Source organism: Pezoporus occidentalis, unplaced genomic scaffold (assembly GCF_034315485.1).
Source record: "Pezoporus occidentalis ecotype Australia unplaced genomic scaffold, CSIRO_AGI_Poc_V1 ctg99, whole genome shotgun sequence".
Taxonomy (NCBI): Eukaryota; Metazoa; Chordata; class Aves; order Psittaciformes; family Psittacidae; genus Pezoporus; species Pezoporus occidentalis.
In genome coordinates, this window is record NW_026916358.1 from 661,393 (window position 1) to 668,475 (window position 7,083).

The 7,083-nt window shown below is 40.2% G+C and overlaps 1 long non-coding RNA gene across 1 annotated transcript; it reads right to left on the reverse strand.

Annotated features, from left to right (window-relative positions):
• Positions 1–293: 293 nt before the first annotated feature.
• Positions 294–6,177, reverse strand: LOC134157723 (uncharacterized). The gene is made up of 3 exons (XR_009962439.1): positions 6,012–6,177; positions 2,776–2,911; positions 294–1,385 (listed from the first exon to the last, which is right to left on the reverse strand). It is a non-coding gene; the product is annotated as an uncharacterized LOC134157723 (long non-coding RNA).
• Positions 6,178–7,083: the final 906 nt, after the last annotated feature.

Below are 7,083 nucleotides of genomic sequence, written 5' to 3' on the forward strand. Positions count from 1 at the left end.
TCTAATATGTATTCTATAATGTTTATATAATAATTTATATAATATTTATTTATGTAATATTTATAATATTGAGTAGTTACTTTGAGTAGTGATGTTTCATTAATATTAATTCAGCATGCTATCAGTCACTTACCAAGTATCTGTCATGAGTAAGGCATATTTCCACCTTGGGTAAGGATGGATCTCTTAGTCTCAGGTAAGGAACCTCAAGCCTTGACAGGCATCCCTGCTAAAAGGGAGTTTCCTGGTGTGCAGTCCAGTGGCAACTCTGGCAGATCTCAAACTGGGCCCATCCTGGGCCCATCCTGATTGCGGTATTTATAGAGTGAAGTATACACAAGACACATGTCTTCATTTTAGAGCTCGTATCTTGTTCTGTACTTCAGTTATCTTACATTTCTGGGCTTTGAAATCACCTTTTGAAATATTTTTCCAAGGCACCTTCACTCCCTTGTGCATGAGCTTTCCAAGTTGCAGGTTCACCAAGGGGCATGAGCACCTTCATTACCCTGTATGTGAGCCAGGGGCTTCCCAGCTTGCAGGTTCACCATAGGTTGTGAGGCCTGTTGCTCCTTAGTCAGCCTGAACTACGGCTGGAGGTCAAGTGTATCCATCACAGCCTCACAAGGGTCCACAAAAATCCAGCTGAGAGAGCAACACTATGTTACTGCGCACTGGTTAGCCTTTCTCTTTAGCCTTAGTATTGTAAAGACCAAGTATCCAATGTCTGGCTGAGGACTGGAGGATTATTTCACAATTTATCAAAAATAAATAATTAAAAAAAAAAAAAAATCACGAAAACTTCCACTGGTACCTATTATGGAGCTCTAGATAACAAATTTATTGACTTCTTATTTTAAAAACATCTCACTAAGGAACTCTCTTCTTTTTGCAGTCCATTGTATAGTTACAAACATGATTAATGTTTGTTCTTATTATTCATATGTTCTCATTATTTATATAGTGCAATATGTCATGGCAGTCTATCTATCTATTTTGGCAATAGCTATGGTCTATGTCTGGGGATTTCAAAGGATATTAAAGGCTGGCTAGCTATTTGTGATGAGAGCTATGTCGGACTACCATAAAGGGAGAGACAGAGACATATCTAGAAACTGGAGCAGGAGAGGAAAAGGGGAAAAAAAAAAAAGGAAAAAGGAAAAAGAGAATATGCAGTAATGGCTGGTGTGAAAAAGGAAAGTGTTTTAACTCTGCAGATAACTACTGAAAACCCTTGATCTCCCAGTGTCATTTTCCACTTATACTAAAGAGCCATTGCTAAGTTTTCAGTTTTCCAAAATACAAGCAGCATCCCTCCAGCCACTTATTTCACTCATGTAGTATTTACTGGCAGATTTAGCTCATGTTCTGTTAGGCTTCTCTTCCTGAAAAGGAATTTTATATATTATTTGATATAGTCAATTGTAAAGTGGCCTTCAGATTCACTGGGCTTCCTTCCCTATCCACGTGCTGAGGACTGTCAGGTTCTGGTGTCACAACTAATTTCCTTGATAAAAATAGGAACAGCCACTCCTGAGTCAAAAGCATTTCTGACTGTTGTACAAAGAAGACATGATCTTATTTAACCTCAGTGAGAATCAGTGTCTCTGACCAAACACAGTATTTCACAGAATCACAGGTCAACGGAGGCAGGCACCTCTAGCAGTACTCTGGACCAACCTCCTGCTCAAGCAGGGCCACCCAGAGAGAGCTTGTTGCACAGGACCATGTCCAGACAGCTGTGGAATATCTCCAAGGATGGACAACCTCCCTGGGTACCCTGTGCCAGTGCTTGGTCATCCTCACAGTGAAAAACCATTTCCTAACGTTCAGATGGAGCCCGTGTGTTTCAGGTTGTGCACGTTGCCTCTGGTCCTGTCACTGGGCACCAGTGACCACAATATTTACTCAGAGATGTGCATAATTATCTGTTACATCACAGCATTTTTAAATCTGAAAGTTGACGCTAAAACAAAGAAAACAAAACCAATTTGGAACCTCAGGTTATGAACTTCTGCAGTAGCCAGTGCCAGTGCTATCTTAAAATGGGAGTACATAGGCCTCCTCCAAACAAATCACAGGCTCTACAGTTAGTCACAAGCATGCTCAGTTCTCACAACTACACAACACAAGTGTCTAGGGATGCAAAATGAAGAGGGGATTCACACCATGAGCACAAATCTGTCAAAATGAAAATGTGATTACGCAAAATACCAAGCACACCTGCAAGAACAGTTGTTGCTGTCTATCGAATATTTAGGTAACATAAGTTTTTGTCTATTTGCCATTTGTTACTAAAGAGTTCCATTAAATGGTGTTGTGCTGCTCTGATGCATGCAATGCACGCTGATGCATGGTTCAGTACACAAGGTTCAGCAAAAGGACTGCAAAGGGATTAAAGCAGCTTTTAATTTTGGAAGCTAAATAAATAAAAGTCCTGGCAATAGATTCAAGGGATTAAGTTCAGCATCTCAGGAGAGGGGATGATTAATCAAAAATACTGTTCTCATCCTCTGAAATTAAATTCTCATCCATTTCAGCAGAACAACAAAAACATACAAGAAAATAGAATCTGCATATACTGTTATCTTCATGCCTTTGAAAACCGATTAGCTTTAGAGCAACAGCAATGATAGGAGTTAAAAGAGCCTTCAGATGGTAACGACAGTGACAACTATAAACACGGGGAGGGGAAAAAATACAACAAAAACCCATTCCAAAGATGCTACAAAACTACTTTTCAAGGAAATCAAAAGTTTAAGCATACATACTTACATTAATTTTAGCTATTTTCTGTTTCACACACGTTGCATCTAATGCAGCGATTCCATTTCTCTATGGAACTGAAGGATACAAGTGCCAAGGTATAATTTCTTGGTTTAAGAAGGCTGCATCTGTCTGGTACAGTGACCTGAGAAAAGTAAAGTTGTTTTCTGTATATGGTTGTTTTATACATTGCATAACAGAATAAGGAAAGTCCATATTTCTTTAAGAGGAAATGCCAACAAACTGGGTTTCACGTTAGCTAACCAGATAACCCATAATGGATTTGCTTGTCCGTGCTGGTGATGAACTGCAGCAGTGAGCAGTCCACTTCACAGTTAAGGAAGATGAGTAACAGGTTGTACATCTGCTCAAGCTGCAGTTCGTGCAATACACACTAAGTCTCACAGTCAACACACAAAGTTTTCACATTACTCACTACTTCACTGTCCCAAAACCCAGAAAGCAAACTCAACCAAGCAGGCACATTCCTATAATACACAGCATGTACATTTCAAGTAAACATCAGTGTTTTTACTTCAAATAAAATATCAAACTAATCAAAACTATCCCCCAAGCCCCAAAGTTCTTAAAATATTGGAGCATGTGCATGTTGCATTATTTATGGTTCACAAGCATGGTCTGCTTTCTCCCTTCTCTCTGCATTCAACTACATGACCACCTTCTGCTCCCATACCTGTGCTGTGTCAAACAGTAAGAGCTACTGTTATGGCATGCAAAATAAGTTTCTGGTTGCAGATAGCTGTGCTGCAGCCCTGAGCATGAAAACATACCCACCTGAGCTACCCCTCCACATGTTTCAGTTCTGAGAAGTGGAAGGGTAGAGGGAGAAAACATTTCAAAAAGTTCAGGCCACTAAGTCCCACTACCATAAGGACTTTACAGACTGCTTTGGGAACCTAATGCCCTGCGCACATGTAGACACATGGGACAGGACTCACCTTCCTAAACATGGGCATATAGTCTCAGTTTAGATAATGCTGTGAACTCATCTGGCCTCCCAACACCAGACTGGGAGGGCAAAGCTCTTCAGCACATTAGTCCCATGCATGTGTGAGACACTCTACAGCAACTGAGGTAATACTCAAATTTAGCTACACCCCTACATGTGGAGAAATTAATTTTGGTCCTAGGCTAGGCTCCAGTAAGACACATACATTTTGTGCTTGGACATATGAGATAGGTGCTTAAGCTCTCATTCTAGTCAGTAGAAATCTAATTAACACAACCAGTGGTGTCCAGAAAGCCAGTCAGCTCCCCCTAATGCAGACACCTATGTTTGGTCAGCTGAATTATTGTTTTGCTCCACTAACAACAGAAGCTTCCAATTAAATGGCAAAATTCAGACTGATGGCAAAGCAAAGCAAGCCAAGAGCATCTCATTTGCCCCCCACTACATCTAGCCTGGAGCACCACCTTTATTATTTTTGGACTATGGCTACATACACCCAAGAAAAAAAGAGGAATATTACTTTTCATACTGGCAAACATAATGCATTCAAGTGCTTCTCAAAAGAAATCTAAGGGATATAAGATTTAAAATAAAATCTGAATAAAGCAGAAAATAGCTCCTAGGGCTGTCTTGCTTTTACCCATCCTCACACAATTCCTTTTAACTTCCATAAAGAGAAGCATAATTGTAGTCAGTAGCTTTATAATAGAAGTTCCATTTTGTGGTGCAAATATTTATTTACTTCTCAGTATTAAAATTTATCCTGAAGGATTTACATTTTACTGTGAGCAGCAAGAGGTGAAAGAAAAAAATTATTTTCTTCATTTCCTTAAAGCAAGATTCTCTTTGCTTCTGAGCAAGAAGGATTAAATGTCCTTAAGTACAACCTTGGCACCTCCAATAGCCATAACGGATGAATACATAATGGAGGAAAGAGAAATCAACATGAAAGAGACCACTCTTCCAAAATTAAACTCTTGGAAAAACCAAAGCCGAACGTGATCTTCGTTAATCTATATGATCAACAGGACTCGCTCCTCACTATTGCAAAGAACTAAAAACTGCTGCAGAAAAGAAATATAAATTCCAAGATTCTTTATTTTAGTAAAAAAGAGACCCAAACAGCAATAGGTTTATATCATCCAGATAACCACAGGAAGAAGAGTGTTCTGCAAGCAGCAGACCCCAAAAAGGCTGGTTTCTTGTGGATGTGCCCCCAGAGATGGCTTGCCAAGCCCTAGCTTGTTGGGTGGAACCAGATGATCTTTAAGGTCCCTTCCAAATGATTCTAGGATTCCAGGATGGGGCTTTGAGCAACCTGGTTTAGTGCAAGGTGTCCCTGCCTGTGGCAGGGGTTTGGAACTAGCTGATCTTTAAGGTCCCTTCCAACCCAAACCATTCTATGAGTATGATACATGTGCAAACATCAAGCTAATTCAGAAACAGTCATTTAAAAGCAGCAGGAGGAAGCTATGTGCTAGCACCAGCAGAATGTACCTATAGGTATTTTTAGAACAGAAGAAAGAAAGAAGGCTCTCAATGCAGACAAAAAAACCCAGAAAGTTCCACAAAGTGAGGCAGTTTTAATATGACTGTGGAGCCCTCCCCTTCCTCTCAAGATTTAAGATACTGAAGTGCAGGTTCATAAAGCACGGTTTTTTAACCATCCCTTCATATCTTCTCAACTGTTACAAATACTATTGGCAAAGCAGTAGGTATATCAACACTATTAAATCACTAGAGCAGTTTTGCTCATTACTGGTTTTGAATTTGAAAGAGAAACTTTGTATTATTTGAAACTACTTAGAATTCAATTTTTCCTCTGTTCATACCTAAAATATTTTTTAAGCCTCACCAGCCAGTTCACAAAGATCTTGGTGTTCACAGCACCAGGTGTCAGCCCTATCTATTTGCCCACATGCCTACATGACTCCCACTGGAGAAGCAAAACTTTAGAATCTATCCAAAAAGGACACTCTCTTTGAATGATCAGCTACTTCATGAGCAGTGATGTCAGAGCATCTTCCCATTGCAAAAACAGTAGAGCTCACCTGAGCAAAGCCACTGGAGTAGCACTGCTACAGCCTCCCAGCAAAGCTCAAGCAACCATTTCTTATTGCTTCAGCCCCAGAAATAGATGGACACAAGAGAGCAGCACATTACACACAAATGTTACAGAGCAACCTGAGATGATGCACTCTGCTTTGACAACATAAGAACTAGACAGATGTTAGCAAAGTAAAAACATAATCTATGCACATTTCTGCTTTCTCACCTTCACAGAGCATTCCCTGGGCCTCTCCAAGATCCTGCAGATCACAGATCCTCTCTACACTTCAGACCATCTCACTGTGACTATGGCTGCTCTTAACCATCACCCATCCCCAGCAAGAGAGTTTTCTTCTCTTCCAACCCCCACACTTCCTGTGCATCTTTTTTTTCTTCCCTAGCCTAGACTTTTATCTTAGACATTAGCATAAACTCTGAATTTCTATATTTTATTTCACTTTTTGTTCATTTCATAATGTTTCAAACTCAGCCCACTACTGTGATGTTTAAACTAAAAGAGGGTAGGTTCAGAACAGATGTAAGGAAGACATATTTTACAGCGAGGGTGGCACAATACTGGCACAGGTTGCCCAGAGATGTGATGGATATGCCATTCCTGGAGACATTAAATGCCAGCTTGGTTGTGGTTCTGGGCAACCTGATCTAGTTGAAGATGTGCCTGCTCACTGCAGGGGCGTTGCACTATATGGTCTTTGGAGGTCTCTTTCAACCCAAACTATTCTATGATTTTATGATATTTAAATTCATCTCATTCTCTCTTTGTTCCTGCAGTTTGTTGCCCCAATGTCTAATGCTGAATAGAAGCCACTGGGCTCTGGTGAGTTATCATTACACCTGGTCTAAGAGAGAAACATGCCACTTAGAAGTAGATTGTGGGCTCCACCACTCAGCAGTTTCTAAATGGTATTAGACTCTCATTCAAACATCTTTTATTGTACATGGAAAGATCCACAAACTGACAAATACCTATGCTGTTAACTGTACTGATTTCAAAGAGATTTTAACGCAACAGTCAGTCGCGACTAGTTGCCGTATTTCTGGGCTTATCCACGCTGTGACTCTGTCACAGCTTTTCCTTCTCCATCAAATACAGTTGCTATTCTTGTAACAGACACACCCGCTCCAAGATGTATCGTCCACCATCCAAACTATTTTAAATCAGGCATTTTAATGGCTCACATCATCTGTTTCTCAGTAGTAAAAGCTGGCATTTTTTTCAGCAGTATCCTAGTGGATAATGATTCTCTAACTTGTGGGATACCAGAAATGACTGGACA